The following is a 17,739-nucleotide window of genomic DNA, read 5'->3' on the forward strand; positions in this document are numbered from 1 at the left end:
AATACTGGGGAGGGAGGGGGGGCCCGCACTGGCCACCAATAAGTTAAATACAGGAGGGGGGGGTCTGCCCCCTGCTGCCTGGCAGCACCTGCCAGGCAGCAGGGGGCAGTCATGTACACAGTTTTCAGTATATTCTAACTTGAAGCGTCCCCATCACCATGGGAACGCCTCTGTGTTAGAATATACTGTCGGATTTGAGTTTCACGATGTAACTCAAATCCGATGGTATATTCTAACATAGAGGCGTTCCCATGGTGATGGGGATGCTTCAAGTTAAAATATACCATCGGATTGGAGAAAACTCCGATCTGATGGTATAATCCTGACTTTACATTAAAAGTCAATGCGGGACGGATCCGTTTGAAATTGCACCATATTGTGTCAATGTCAAACGGATCCGTCCCCATTGACTTGCATTGTAATTCTGGACGGATACGTTTAGCTCCGCACGGCCAGGCGGACACGAAAACGCTGCAAGCTGCTTTCGGGTGTCCGCCTGCTGAGCGGAGCGGAGGCCAAACGGTGCCAAACTGATGCATTCTGAGCGGATCCGCATCCACTCAGAATGCATTGGGGCAGTACGGATCCGTTCGGGGCCGCTTGTGAGAGCCTTCAAACGGAACTCACAAGCGGAGCCCCGAACGCTAGTGTGAAAGTAGCCTAATTCAAACCCCTGTATGTAGGGGGGTATATCACACGGTCTGAACCTGTGTAGGCCTGAAGTAAATATATCTTTGCACAAAAAGGCTGTATTTCAAATGGCTATATTTCAAATGCCTAATTCAAAACCCTGTATCTAGGGGGGTATCTCAAACGGTCTGAACCTGTGTAGGCCTGAAGTAAATATATCTTTGCACAAAAAGGCTGTATTTCAAATGGCTGTATTTCAAATGCCTAATTCAAACCCCTGTATGTAGGGGGGTATCTCACATGGTCTGAACCTGTGTAGGCCTGAAGTAAATATATATTTGCACAAAAAGGCTGTATTTTAAATGGCTGTATTTCAAATGCCTAATTCAAACCCCTGTATGTATAGTGGGGATCACAAACGCCCTGAATCAGTGTAGGCCTGAAGTAAATATATCTTTACACAAAAAGGCTGTATTTCAAATGGCTGTATTTCAAATGCCTAATTCAAACACCTGTATGAATAGAGGGTATCTCACACGGTCTGAACCTCTGTAGGCCTGAAGTAAATATATCTTTGCGCAAAAAGGCTGTATTTCAAATGGCTTTTTTTCAAATGCCTAATTCAAACCCCTGTATGTAAGGGGGTTTCTCACACGGTCTGAACCTGAAGTAAATATATCTTTGCACAAAAAGGCTGTATTTCAAATGGCTGTATTTCAAATGCCTAATTTAAAACCCTGTATGTAGGGGGGTATCTCACACGGTCTAAACCTGTGTAGGCCTGCAGTAAATATATCTTTGCACAAAAAGGCTGTATTTCAAATGGCTGTATTTCAAATGCCTAATTCAATCCCTTGTATGTATAGTGGGGATCACAAACGCCCTGAATCAGTGTAGGCCTGAAGTAAATATATCTTTGCACAAAAAGGCTGTATTTCAAATGGCTGTATTTCAAATGCCTAATTTAAAACCCTGTATGTAGGGGGGTATCTCACACGGTCTAAACCTGTGTAGGCCTGCAGTAAATATATCTTTGCACAAAAAGGCTGTATTTCAAATGGCTGTATTTCAAATGCCTAATTCAATCCCTTGTATGTATAGTGGGGATCACAAACGCCCTGAATCAGTGTAGGCCTGAAGTAAATATATCTTTGCACAAAAAGGCGGAATTTAAAATGGCTGTATTTCAAATGCCTAATTTAAACCCTTGTGTATATATAGTGGGGATCTCACACGCCCTGAATCAGTGTAGGCCTGAAGTAAATATATTTTTGCACAAAAAGGCTGTATTTCAAATGGCTGTATTTCAAATGCCTAATTCAAACCCCTGTATGTAGGGCGGTATCTCACACGGTCTGAACCTCTGTAGGCCTGAAGTAAATATATCTTTGCACAAAAAGGCTGTATTTCAAATGCCTGTATTTCAAATGCTTAATTCAAACTCCTGTTTGTAGGGGGGTATCTCACATGGTCTGAACCTGTGTAGGCCTGAAGTAAATATATCTTTGCACAAAAAGGCTGTATTTCAAATGGCTGTATTTCAAATGCCTAATTCAATCCCCTGTATGTAGGGGGGTATCTCACACGGTCTGAACCTGTGTAGGCCTGAAGTAAATATATATTTGCACAAAAAGGCTGTATTTCAAATGGCTGTATTTCAAATGCCTAATTCAAACCCCTGTATGTATAGTGGGGATCGCAAACGCCCTGAATCAGTGTAGGCCTGAAGTAAATATGTCTTTGCACAAAAAGGCGGAATTTAAAATGGCTGTATTTCAAATGCCTAATTTAAACCCTTGTGTATATATAGTGGGGATCTCACACGCACTGAATCAGTGTAGGCCTGAAGTAAATACACTGCTCAAAAAAATAAAGGGAACACTTAAACAACACAATGTAACTCCAAGTCAATCACACTTCTGTGAAATCAAACTGTCCACTTAGGAAGCAACACTGAGTGACAATCAATTTCACATGCTGTTGTGCAAATGGGATAGACAACAGGTGGAAATTATAGGCAATTAGCAAGACATCCCCAATAAAGGAGTGGTTCTGCAGGTGGTGACCACAGAACACTTCTCAGTTCCTATGCTTCCTGGATGATGTTTTGGTCACTTTTGAATGCTGGCGGTGCTTTCACTCTAGTGGTAGCATGAGACGGAGTCTACAACCCACAGAAGTGGATCAGGTAGTGCAGCTTATCCAGGATGGCACATCAATGCGAGCTGTGGCAAGAAGGTTTGCTGTGTCTGTCAGCGTAGTTTCCAGAGCATGGAGGCGCTACCAGGAGACAGGCCAGTACATCAGGAGACGTGGAGGAGGCCGTAGGAGGGCAACAACCCAGCAGCAGGACCGCTACCTCCGCCTTTGTGCAAGGAGGAACAGGAGAAGCACTGCCAGAGCCCTGCAAAATGACCTCCAGCAAGCCACAAATGTGCATGTGTCTGCTCAAACGGTCAGAAACAGACTCCATGAGGGTGATATGAGGGCCCGACGTCCACAGGTGGGGGTTGTGCTTACAGCCCAACACCGTGCAGGACGTTTGGCATTTGCCAGAGAACACTAAGATTGGCAAATTCGCCACTGTCGCCCTGTGCTCTTCACAGATGAAAGCAGGTTCACACTGAGCACATGTGACAGACGGCGTCTTGAGACGCCGCGGAGAACGTTCTGCTGCCTGCAACATCCTCCAGCATGACCGGTTTGGCATTGGGTCAGTAATGGTGTGGGGTGGCATTTCTTTGGAGGGCCGCACAGCCCTCCATGTGCTCGCCAGAGGTAGCCTGACTGCCATTAGGTACCGAGATGAGATCCTCAGACCCCTTGTGAGACCATATGCTGGTGCGGTTGGCCCTGGATTCCTCCTAATGCAAGACAATGCTAGACCTCATGTGGCTGGAGTGTGTCAGCAGTTCCTGCAAGACGAAGGTATTGATGCTATGGACTGGCCCGCCCATTCCCCAGACCTGAATCCAATTGAGCACATCTGGGACATCATGTCTCGCTCTATCCACCAACATCACGTTGCACCACAGACTGTCCAGGAGTTGGCAGATGCTTTAGTCCAGGTCTGGGAGGAGATCCCTCAGGAGACCGTCCGCCACCTTATCAGGAGCATGCACAGGCGTTGTAGGGAGGTCATACAGGCACGTGGAGGCCACACACACTACTGAGCCTCATTTTGACTTGTTTTAGGAACATTACATCAAAGTTGGATCAGCCTGTAGTGTGTTTTTCCACTTTAATTTTGAGTGTGACTCCAAATCCAGACGTCCATGGGTTGAAAAATTTGATTTCCATTTTTTAATTTTTGTGTGATTTTGTTGTCAGCACATTCAACTATGTAAAGAACAAGGAATTTCAGAAGAATATTTAATTAATTCAGATCTAGGATGTGTTATTTTTGTGTTTCCTTTATTTTTTTGAGCAGTGTATATCTTTGCACAAAAAGGCTGTATTTCAAATGGCTGTATTTCAAATGTCTAATTCAAACCCCTGTATGTAGGGGGGTATCTCACACGGTCTGAACCTGTGTAGGTCTGAAGTAAATATATCTTTGCACAAAAAGGCTGTATTTCAAATTGCTTTTTTTCAAATGCCTAATTCAAACCTCTGTATGTAGGGGGGTATCTCACACGGTCTGAACCTGAAGTAAATATATCTTTGCACAAAAAGGCTGTATTTCAAATGGCTGTATTTCAAATGCTTAATTCATGGGTGGCAGAGGACACATCTCATGAAATCATATAACCTTACCAAATAAATAATTAAAAGACACGAGACACTTTAGAGTGGAATAAATAGGCCGTGTTGCTTTATTTGGGGTTTTACCAAGTTATCATACCAATTTAGCAAAATATTGAATTAATAAATATCAATAAATAATCCAACCATAAAATATAAATAACTGAAAAAATACTTAAAACTCATTAACTTTAGGGACCATTAAGTCCACCCAGCACGAGCTGGGTGACCGATCACCCCCAAATAGGCAACACGACAATAAAATGGGAGGGAGGGCGGGGCGCTGCTCCTTGAAGGGTGCTCCACTGGAACTGACAGCTGATGACCGTGTGCTGGCACTTTTAAACACACGGGTTTCCCGCTGAAAGTGACAGCTGCCAATCAGCTGTCCAGCAATTTTCTCGCTTCAGAACAGCTGGCCAATCCTACAGCTGTTCCAAGCGTCACGTCTCCAGGCAGATCACCGGGAGAACCGGCCAAAACCGGATTCCTGTAAGGTATCCCTAAATTAAAGGAAAAAGAAGTGGGGGGGGGGAGAAAACCTACAAAACAGCATCATTTATAATAGCATATAAATGAAATAAAATCCCGTGCCCCTGCCACCATGTGTCCCCCAAGCTATACGCTCTGGGGGGCCCCTTCAAACCCCTGTATTTACAGAGGGTATCTCACACGGTCTGAACCTGTGTAGGCCTGAAGTAAATATATCTTTGCACAAAAAGGCTGTATTTCAAATGGCTGTATTTCAAATGCCTAATTCAAACCCCTGTATTTACAGAGGGTATCTCACACGGTCTGAACCTGTGTAGGCCTGAAGTAAATATATCTTTCCACAAAAAAGCTGTATTTCAAATTGTTGTATTTCGAATGCCTAATTCAAACCCCTGTATGTATAGTGGGGATCACAAACGTCCTGAATCAGTGTAGGCCTGAAGTAAATATATCTTTGCACAAAAAGGCGGTATTTAAAATGCCTGTATTTTAAATGCCTAATTCAAACCCCTGTATGTATAGGGGGGATCTCACATGCCCTGAATCAGTGTAGGCCTGAAGTAAATATATCTTTGCACAAAAAGGCTGTATTTCAAATGGCTGTATTTCAAATGCCTAATTCAAACCCCTGTATGTAGGGGGGTATCTCACACGGTCTGAACCTGTGTAGGCCTGAAGTAAATATATCTTTGCACAAAAAGGCTGTATTTCAAATGGCTGTATTTCAAATGCCTAATTCAAACCCCTGTATGTATAGTGGGGATCACAAACGCCTTGAATTAGTGTAGGCCTGAAGTAAATATATCTTTTCACAAAACGGCGGAATTTAAAATAGCTGTATATCAAATGCCTAATTCAAACCCCTGTATGTATAGGGGAGATCTCACACGCCCTAAATCAGTGTAGGCCTGAAGTAAATATATCTTTGCACAAAAAGGCTGTATTTCAAATGGCTGTATTTCAAATGCCAAATTCAAACCCCTGTATGTAGGGGGGTATCTCACACGGTCTGAACCTGTGTAGGCCTGAAGTAAATATATCTTTGCACAAAAAGGCTGTATTTCAAATGGCTGCATTTCAAATGCATAATTCAAACCCCTGTATGTAGGGGGTATCTCACACGGTCTGAACCTGTGTAGGCCTGAAGTAAATATATCTTTGCACAAAAAGGCTGTATTTGAAATGGCTGTATTTCAAATGTATAATTCAAACCCCTGTATGTAGGGGGGAATCTCAAACGGTCTGAACCTGTGTAGGCCTGAAGTAAATATATGTTTGCACAAAAAGGCTGTATTTCAAATGGCTGTATTTCAAATGCCTAATTCAAACACCTGTATGTATAGAGGGTATCTCACATGGTCTGAACCTGTGTAGGCCTGAAGTAAATATATCTTTGCACAAAAAGGCTGTATTTCAAATGGCTGTATTTCAAATGCCTAATTCAAACCTCTGTATATAGGGGGGTATCTGACACGGTCTGAACCTGACGTAAATATATCTTTTCACAAAAAGGCAGTATTTCAAATGGCTGTATTTCAAATGCCTAATTCAAACCCCTGTATGTAGGGGGGTATCTCACACGGTCTGAACCTGTGTAGGCCTTAAGTAAATACATCTTTGCACAAAAAGGCTGTATTTCAAATGGCTGTATTTCAAATGCCTAATTCAAACCCCTGTATGTATAGAGGGTATCTCACATGGTCTGAACCTGTGTAGGCCTGCAGTAAATATATCTTTGCACAAAAAGGCTGTATTTCAAATGACTGTATTTCAAATGCTTAATTCAAACCCCTGTATGTAGGGGTGGTATCTCACAGGGCCTGAACCTTCTTAGGCCTGAATTTAATATTGGTGCACCAAATGGCGGTATTTAAAATCTCTGAATGTAACCCAAATGTATTAAGGGTATATCTCACAATGACATCTGCATCAAAGGCTGCCAACTAAATTTTTGGAGCCCAATTGACTGTTTGTTTAACATCTGAATTTGACAGCAGTTGATGCTGCAAGGCCTGAAAATAGTGTTTTTTTGTCAAATATGTGTGTTTTTCAAACCCCAGAAAATGATGGGTGTATTTCTAGCTTAAATTGCACACTGACTAATACAGATGTTGTAGATTGCCCAAAAAGTGTTTTTTTGCTAAAAGAATATGAATGCTGTATATATTAAACTTGAATTTAGCACTTGCAGATTTGGCAAATACTGTTTTTTGAAAAAAAAAATGTGTTTTTCAAACCCCAGAAAATGATGGGTGAATTTCTAGCTTAAATTGCACACTGACTAATACAGATGTTGTAGATTGCCCAAAAAGTATTTTTTTGATAACAGAATGTGAATGCTGTATATATTAAACTTGAATTTAACACTTGCAGATCTGGCAAATACTGTTTTTTGAAAAAATAAATTGTGTTTTTCAAACCCCAGAAAATGATGGGTGTATTTCTAGCTTAAATTGCACACTGACTAATACAGATGTTGTAGATTGCCCAAAAATATGGTGATTTGCAATGTCCCAAAAGCTCAGATGCAGTGCTGGTGCACTGAGCATGCATAAAATGGCCGCTGCCACCCACCTAACTAACAGAATTCTAAAAGTTAGTATTTTTGGTCAATGAGCTCAGGGCAGGGTAAAACGATAGTGCCCTGCACCCACACAACTATTTGTCTGTAGATCGCTGAGTTAGATTCTCTCCTATGCTCTCCCTGAAATCACAAGTCCAGCAGCATCCACTCCCTACATTTGTAACAGCAAAATGACGTGCAGCGCTACGTGACCCAAGCTTATATAAAGCCTGGGTCACATGCTGCTCTGGCCAATCACAGCCATGCCATTAGTAGGCATGGCTGTGATGGCCTCTTGGGGCAAGAAGTATGACGCTTGTTGATTGGCTGCTGTGCAGCCTTTCAAAAAGCGGCAAGAAAGGGCCGAACACCGAACCCGAACCCAAACTTTTACGAAAATGTTCGGGTTCGGGTCCGGGGTTAAAAAATCCTTTACAGGATTCGCTCAACCCTACCTATAATATATCTTTTAAGATAGAAAGTATATTATAGTGCATTTATATTGTGCAGCAGTTGTGTGTGGTTCTGCTGAGATACTGCAGCTAAATAGAGGGACAAACGTTATTGGAATAACTAATTGCAACTGGTGTGATATACCTGTTGTCCCAAAAAAAAAAATTATAATTGAGGGGTGTGATATACCTATAATATACCTTCTAACATAGAAAGTATATTATAGTGCATTTGTACTGTGCAGCAGTTGTGTGCGGTTCTGCTGAGATACTGCAGCTAGATAGAGGAACAAATGCTATTGGAATAACTAATAGCAACTGGTGTGATATACGTGTTGCCCCACAAAAAAACTGATTAAGGTGTGTGATATACCTATAATATACCTTCTAACATAGAAAGTATATTATAGTGCATTTGTATTGTGCAGCATTTGTGTGCGGTTCTGTTGAGATACCGTAGCTAGATAGAGAGACAAACGCTATTGGAATAAGTAATTGCAACTGGTGTGATATACCTGCTGCCCCAAAAAACTGATTAAGGGGTGCGATATCCCTGCTTCCACAAAATACTGATTAAGGGGTTTGATATACCTGCTTCCACAAAATAGTTATTGAGGGGTGTGATACTCCGACTTCCACAAAATATTGATTGAGGGGTGTGATACACTGGCTTCCGCAAAAAATTGATTGAGGACTGTGATACATCGGCTTCCACCAAATATTGATTAAGGGGTTTGATATACCAGCTTCCAGCAAATACTCATTAAGGGGTTCTATATACCTGTTTTTACAAAATACTGATAGAGGGGATTGATATACCGGCTTCCACCAAATATAGATTGAGGCCTGCAATACACCGGCTTCCACCAAATATTGATTAAGGGGTTTGCTATGCCAGCTTCCAGCAAATACTCATTAAGGGGTTCTATATACATTTTTCACAAAATACTAATAGAGGGGATTGATATACCGGCTTCCACCAAATATGGATTGAGGCCTGCGATACACCAGCTTCCACCAAATATTGATTAAGGTGTTTGATATACTGGCTTCCAGCGAATACTCATTAAGGGGTTTTATATGCTTATTTCCACAAAATATTGATAAAGGGGATTGATATACCAGCTTCCACCAAATATTGACTAAGGGGTTTGATATACCAGCTTCCAGCAAATACTCATTAAGGGGTCCTATATACCAGTTTCCACAAAATACTGATGGAGGGGAATGATATACTGGCTTCCACCAAATATTGATTGAGGCCTGCGATACACCAGCTTCCACCAAATATTTGTTAAGGGGTTTGATATACTGGCTTCCAGCAAATACTCATTAAGGGGTTTTATATATCTGTTTCCACAAAATACTGATAGAGGGGATTGATATACCGACTTCCAACAAATATAGATTGAGTCCTGCGATACATCGGCTTCCACCAAATATTGATTAAGGGGTTTGATATACCAGCTTCCAGCAAATACTCAGTAAGGGTTTCTATATACCTGTTTCCACAAAATCGTGATGGAGGAGAATGATATACCGGCTTCCACCAAATATAGATTGAGGCCTGCAATACACCAGCTTCCACCAAATATTGATTAAGGGGTTTGATATACCAGATTCCACCAAATATTGATTGAGGCTTGCGATATACCTGCTTCCACAAATACTGCTCTTCTAAAAGGACTTTGTCACAGGGTTATTTTGAAAATGACAGGCAGAGGAAGAGGCAGGCCATTCCGCAGGGGTGGTAGGGGTCGGGCAGGTGCACCAGGCCGGAGCCTAAGTGGGAAGTTGGAGAAGGTGCTTACGATTATGTCAAAGGAATCCATTCCAAGACCTTACTGATGCACAGCCATTCTTGGCATCGGATTAGGAAGAAGAGGTAGCAACGGCGCCACCCAGCGGTCTCACGAAAGTACCCAGATCAGCCCAAGGACGGAGGTCCCTGCTGTTGCTGCCTACTCCGAGATCTCTAATGTCAGTGGTGGTGAAAGTGATGATGATGAGGTGTCAATGGATGTCACGTGGGTGCCCACAAGAGAGGAAGAGGAGGGGAGTTTAGAGGGAGAGACAGAAGCAGATAGGGGGTAGAAGGAGAAGAAGCAGACAGAACTCGCAGAGCACAGGAGCCAAAAAGCAGACTGCAAATGTGTCTGGAGCGAGCCATCCACCATGCACGGTCGCATCTGGCTCTCCCAGGACGCCGTCACATGGCTCCGCAGTGTGGGATTTTTTTAACGTGTCAGCTGCTGACAATAGTGTTGCCATCTGCAGCCTGTGTAAGTCGCGATAAGCCCAACACTCACCTAGGGACGACCGCCTTAAAAAGGCACCTGGCCTCCCATCACCGAGCCCACTGGGAGCAACACCGTCAAAACCCACAAAGCCACACTCCCGGCGCTCCACATCCTGCCTCTTCTCCTACCATTTGTCCGACACTCCACCTTCCATCATGCCGTCGTCGCGTTCATCTGGCAAAAGACAGGATTCCATGGCCCAAATGTTCGAACCTAAAAAGTTGATGATACATGATAACCCTCTTGCCCAACGGCTGACCGCTAGCTTGTCGGAACTGCTAGCCCGCCAACTACTGCCATATAAACTGATGGACTCAGAGGCCTTTAGAAAATTTGTTGCCATTGGCACACCACTATGGAAGGTCCCCGGAAGGAAATATTTCTACCAAAAAGGCATCCCAGAGCTATATGGCCACGTTCAGCGGCAAGTGAATGTATCTCTGGCACACAGTGTTGGTGCAAAGATACATCTGACCACGGACACGTGGTCTAGCAAACACGAGCAGGGAAGGTACATAACTTTTACTGCCCACTGGGTGAACCTTCTGACGGGTGTCAAGCATGCAACCCGTGGCACCCATGTGGATTTTGTGTTACCGATACGGATTGCATGCAGGCCTGCCTCTTCTTCTCCTCCTCCTACTCCATCCTCCGTCTCCTCCTCAGCTGACTCCTCCTTTCCCACTGCTACCGCCTCTTCCGCTGCACCCCCCAATCTTCCCAGAACCTATTTGACGTGTCAGGTGAGACGCTGCCATGCTCCCTCTCCTCCTCGGCTGACTCCTCCTTTTCTTTTTACCGCGCCAGTGGCTGCTCATGCGCTATGTATGCAGACTTCTGTGGCCATTTGATGAGATCACCTGGTGTGTCCGTCTGCTGCTTCTCCTTGCAAATGCACACAGTGAAGACAGCTCCTTTCTTAACAGTTACCTCTCACAGACTAATGCTTGCTCTTGATCAGAGGAGTAGAAACAGCCCACACCTAGCAACTGAATCTAGAGCTGATACATTAACCCTTTCCCCCATATATAGCTCTTGGGCAGTAAAATATCATCAATCACTTTAGCAGTGAACCACAAGGTCAATGCAGATGTTTAACTTTTATCATAGTATTTATGGCCAACTTTAGACAAGTAGAGGATGGAGGAAAAAGAGAAACAGAGAATAATATCTTGTGTGAATACATTAAAACCTATAGGTAGTGATGAGCGAAGTTCAGTTTTGTAAGTTCGAGTTGGGGTTCGGGTATGTTCTGAATTGCGTTGTGGATTCCATTACCACGGACCAGAATACAATTCCATGATGGAATGCATAACGGATTGCCTTTAGATGCATTCAGTCATAATAGAAGTCTATGTCCAGTATAATGGATCTGTCTGGTTTCCGTTATGCAGGAGTGGACTGTGGTAACGGATTTCATAACGCAATTCAGCACATACCCCAACCCAAAACCCAACTCGAACTTACAAAACTGAAGTTCGCTCATCACTACCTATAGGTAAAATTGTGACATTCAGCCTTGTGAGATTGGCCATTTTAAATGTATTTATGCCCTAGTGCTGGTCTCTCTGTGGGATATGTGAATTCACACTCCAAGAACTAGGCCAAAGAAATGAAGAAAAGCTCAAATGGTATACTAGTAGAGATGAATGAAATTCAGAAAAATTAAATTCGGCTACCTAATTTTACAAAACAATTCACTTCATGATAAATTACTTTGTCACAAAGAGCATTTCTTTGTAAATAGCGGGTACAATGACAGGGAACGGCAATTGCGCCGCCCTGTTCATCGCTGATTGCTGCATTTAAGATCAATATTAAGGCCTTTCAGTGGTTGATAAAAAATAAAAATTTTTTACTTACCTCATCCATTTGTGTGTGAAGAAGCTACCACAGCCATCTTGCTTGAAGATCCAGCGTGAAATCTTGCGGTGCGTGATGACGTCATCACGTCAGCTGGCGTGATGACATCATACGTCACCGTGCACGAGATTTCGCTTAGGATTTTCAAGCAAGATGACCGCTGTGGCCTCTTCGCTATCAAATGCATAAGGTAAGTATGTTTTTTTTTATTTTTACAGCAATTTCAGGAAAAATCAAAGCATGAGCATAATTTGTGGCAAATCAAATTTTTCCTGAAATTAGTATCAAAGTCCACTTTAACTTCGATTCACTCAACACTATTTGCTAGGGCAGTAGATCTAATGATGTGCTTAGTAATTAGACTGAAAAAATACCAAATGCCTTACCATTAAATGGCTTCTGTAGGCAGTAGAGTTCAGGAGTTTGAATAGCATCGGGTGTCAATAACAGCTTGTTTTCCTTATAAACTTTGTTCCAACAAATAAATCCACATTAATAATTTGACTACACGGCTCTAATCTTTATTTGCCCCTTCCCGGACTTGTCACAACTGAACTGCATATCATATTTTTAAATGACCTCTGTTACTCTACTTTTAGCTATTTATCATACAAATACCTGAAAGCTTATGTGATATGTCACAAAAGCATAAAACATAAAAATGGTTGTAGGTTGAAGAAGGTTTGTACTCTTTGGCAAGTAAGCTGAATTAGCTGCTGTACTACATTCTACCTACCAGCTATATAATTTCTCATTCTGTTAATGTTGGAAGGGCTGTTATAATTTTCCAGCTGTCACATAGATAGGTGGGTAGGTGATAAATGTTTTTCATGGGATAACCCCTTTAACAGATGGTGATTGCAATAGTTTTTTTCAGTGGCTTTACTTATTTAAGATTACAGTTTCATTCTCAAAGAATATTTTAAGTCAATTAGAAAGATATACTAATATATTAGTATTAAATGTTCAATTATTAAACTTCTGTTACAGTCCTTTCAAATGATGGATTTGATTGAAACGTCTTCACTATAGTTGCCAATTTCTTCTTGATTATTTTCCACAAACAATATTTGTCCACCATTAATCAGTGCAAGATGTGCTAAACCATGTGCATTTAATCTTCAGTCCCTGGACTGTATTTGCATTACAGTAGTGCCATAACCAGAACCATGCTTTTTTAAAAGTATTAGAACATCACATTTCTACAAAATTTACAAATCCTATAGAATGGTTGTCGTATGATTGCTATGACCATTATATCTATATGATAAATAGTGACGGGGATATTCATGCTTCAATGATCTTTGCACCTTCCACTATAAAGCTTATGCTAGCCTTGTGTTGACTAAAGAAATGCACAAGATCAGGGCTAGATTAATGGTAGAGGCTTCTAGGAAAATGATTTGTTAGGAGGCCCCACAATCAGGGGCGGACTGGGAACTTAAAGTGGCCCTGCAAAAAATACTAAAAGTTGCCCCGTTTTGTAGGCGGGTCCAAATTGATGGAGGGCAGGGCCACCAATACCATATTGTGGCACATTATACCACCCCAACAGAGCCAAATACCACAGTTCATCACAAAATTGTCACGGACGTTCCCGAGACAGGTGGAAGGAGATCGGTGAGACTGGCAACACGTGGTTTAATCTGACATGTTTTCTGTTTGGATTAAAGGACGTCTGTGTTGTTTCTGGTGCTTGCCACACCTTCTTTTCCCGAGGTGTGGCTATTATGGTCATTTAACCTTCTCTATTTATTGTTGTTTCTCCCACTATGCTATGCGGTTTGAGTTGTGAATAGCTGGTGTGTGGATCTCTTTGTTTAGGTTATTTTGTGTGTTGCATTTTCCTGTCATTTGTATTAAGGCCTGAAAGAGACTCCTGTTCTTCCTTACTTTTGGAGGAACAGGTTGTCTCAGTCCTGACATTAGTACCAGGGTCCTATAGGGTGAGTTAGGACATTAGGTATTCCTGTGTATGAACTCACCTACCTCTGGTGTCTGTAATACTGGTAGTTGGTCAGGACTTTGATTAGGATTTTACTAGGAGGTGTCCCTCACCCCTTTCCCTCCTATGTTCGGTGTGGCATTTCCCTCCACACCCGAACGTGACAAAAATTCTTCCCCAGCAGCACAAATGTATCACCAAAAACTTCCACTGGCTGGCCGTGAGGAGGGCCTAGGTGTCCCCTGGCATTGCCCCACCGGGGTATTTCCCTGTAAGGTCTATGGCCAATCCATTCCTGCCCACAATAGCTTTTTTTTATGTAACTGTATGTCAAAAACTGGACAACACATGCATTTTTACATGGACCAGCCCCGATAGAAATCATCACATGATACACCAGTATATTTAGAAATGCTTTTTTTATACCCCAAACTGTACATGACATAGAGCCAAGTATATATAATGCTTTCTGTAAGGATTATCTATGCCTAAATTTATTTGCACATACCCTATACAAACTGATACATATGCTAAGCTGTATTTAATGCAAAATGGTGGACAACTAAAGAATTTAAGTAGCCCTTATAAAAACTGGAAACTGTTAATCCTGAATATCATGTACCAGTCTAGTATAACCAATAATACTGCAGTGTCTGAATATGGGGTGGTTCCAGCCCTTTGCTGGGTCCCCAAACACCATTGAGGTGCTGCTACTATCTGGAAGGGATGTTAAGTTGTGGTGCACCCTAATGGTAAATAAGTCCAGAGTGTCAGGGTCTGCAATTAACCCGTGTGCTTTACTGGAGGTACTCAAGTGCAAAATAAAAGCAAAGCACCGAACTGGCTTCTCCAGTCTCCTCCTTGGCAGAAGTAGGTTTCAGAGGACTGAGCTAACTGTCTTTCTCTCTCTGAAGGCTGGCTCCCTGACTAAAAGCTGGTGTCCCAGGGTATATGTCTTAGTCATCCGGCTAGCTTCTTGGTGATAGGTCTGGTGACCAACGATCTATGGCAGAATTTCTCCATCTCAGCATCTTATTCTTCAGGTCACTTATGCAGTGTTTCAGAGTCTCTCCTACTAAGTACTGGCCCCTATCTGCAGACAACTATTGGCTCTAACTGCTCTCCTTATTCAGTGCCTTGAAAAAGTATTCATGCCCCTTGAACTTTTCTAAATTTTTTCATGTTACATCCACAATCTTAAATTTATTTTATTGGGGTTTTATGTGATAGACCAACACAAAGTAGCAAGTATGTGTGAACAGAAAAGAAAATAATGCATGGTTTTAAAATGTTTTTATAAAAGTCTTTAAAGTGTGGCGTGCATTCGTATTCAGCCCCTTGTACTCTGATACCCCTAAATTAGAAGTCTAAATAAAATCCAGTGTGACCAATTGCCTTCAGAAGTCACCTAATTTGTAAATAGAGTCCACCTGTCTGTAATTTATTCTCAGTATAACTATAGCTGTTCTGTGAAGGCCTCATAGGTTTGTTAGTAAACATTAGTCATCAAACAGCATCATGAAAACAAAGAAACACACCAGACAGTTCAGGGATAAAGTTGTGAAGAAACGTTAAGCAGGGTTAGGATATAAAAAAATATACCAAGCTCTTAACATGAAATAACTGCAACACTACCACCTAAAGTGACAGCCTAGGCAAAGAGAGCAGTAATTAGAGAAGCAGCCAAGAGGCCCATGGTCACTCTGGAGGAGCTGCAGAGATCCACAGCTCAGGTGGGAGAATCTGTCCACAGGACAACTATTAGTCGTGTACACCACAAATCTGGCCTTTATGGAAGAGTGGCAAGGAGGATTTTTGAAAGCAAGCCATAAAAGATCCTGTTTGCAGTTTGCCACAAGCCATGTAGGGGACAGCAAACCTGTGGAAGAAGGTGCTCTGGTCAGAAGAGACCAAAATTTAACTTTTTGGCCTAAATGTAAAATGCTATGTGTGACAGAAAACTAACACTGCACATCACTCTGAGCACAGTTTTATGAAGTACGTACTGGCAGTAAATTCATCAACAGACGACAGAAACTAAATAATGATGACAAATGGATGAAGTAAATGGTAGTCAGGCAATGGAGCAGACAGAGTATGGTGTTGATGTACAGACTGAGCGTGGATGAATGACTGACTGTAAATGGAAACAAATGACAGTGACAGAAATTAACCCTAATCTGCTATACTATTCACAGACAAATCACAAAGCCAAACTCAGCAATAATTTAACAGAATTCACAGGAAAGCAACAAACATATTCAATGCTATATGACTATAAGAACCAAGCTCCACTGACACAACACAAATCTAGATAAGGAACAAGATAAAAAAAACTGAAGATAAAGGCTCATGTGCAATATGCGGGTGCCAGCCGTGTGCAACCTGCATCACAGATGCGGACTCATTCATTCAAATAGGTCTGCAATCCGGAAGGTCGGTGCGGAGCGGAGGCACGGAACCCCACAGAAGAACTATGGAGTTCTTCCATGGGGTATCTGTTCGTGCCTCTGCACCGCAAAAAAGTAGTGCATGCAGTACTTTTTTGCGGTGCAGACGGACCAGGGACCCATTCAACTTGAATGGGTCTGGATCCGACTGTAGAATCCGCACTGCTGTTGCCCGTGCATTGGGGACCGCAAATTGCAGTCCCCAATGCACGAAATGGCCAATCAACGGCCGTGTGCATGAACCCTAACTCAAGCTATTCCTGATAACTAAAGAGCAGACAGCATGAACATTTAAAGAAAAGCTAACAATCAAAAAGTCCTCCATAAATAAATCAAGATGAGCCAGGTGATAATCTGACCCAGAGATCAGGTGTAACACAGTTGGACAGCAAATGCCGTAAACAATGTTAATAAACAGGAGAAGAATAGACAGTAGGATGAGCCCTGCTGCTCATAAAAAGTATTCATTGCCCATTGACTAGTTCCTGATTCTTCATTGATTCGTTACATACATTTTCTATGTAGAAGAAGAAGATCCACTATGCGTCAGCATAAGGCCTTTTTCAGTTCAAATACTGTATTAATTGATGGCTTCTGCAGATATTCTAGTCCGTGAGGGATTTTATAATATCTTGGATAGGTACCTCATAAATGATTTAGGAAAAAGTCAATAAATCTGGTATTCATTGCTTACACAAGCTTTTATCAATCAAGGCCATTCCTTAGTTGAACACTGAGTCTTGTATTTACTGCTCTAGGGAGGTAACTAGAACAGGCTGAACTTGAAATGGGCAAATTCTCACCTCATTAATTGAAATAGCAAGGCTGCAAACTTTTATTTGTGGCTAATAATGACACATTAAAGTGAATTGTCTTTGATGGTTGAAAATGACTTATGAATGGAGTCGTTACATTACATTTCATTAAAAGTTCCTTGCATCTCAAAACACATTTTTTCAGGTTAATGAATATCTTCTACAATTATCAAGAACTGGGTGTCCTTGTACTATTGAGTAGAATCATTTGTGCAATGTATTTTGCGTTATGCATTTGAACTGAAGCTCAATATCCAGTCCAAGATCATTTTTGAAACTGGTCTATCTGGCACCAACTACTTTGCTTATCGTGTGACACTGAAATCCAAATAATTAAACCTTGATCCCGTCATTTTAAGTGCAACACAAGCTGTACATGTTACAATACGAGTTATCTTAAGCGTGATGCCCTCAAAGATATGAAATCTTTTCACAGAATTCTGCTGCCAAGCTGAACACTGCAAAAATTGGCAAGAACTTAGAGC

Source organism: Bufo bufo, chromosome 8 (genome assembly GCF_905171765.1).
Source record: "Bufo bufo chromosome 8, aBufBuf1.1, whole genome shotgun sequence".
Classification (NCBI taxonomy): domain Eukaryota; kingdom Metazoa; phylum Chordata; class Amphibia; order Anura; family Bufonidae; genus Bufo; species Bufo bufo.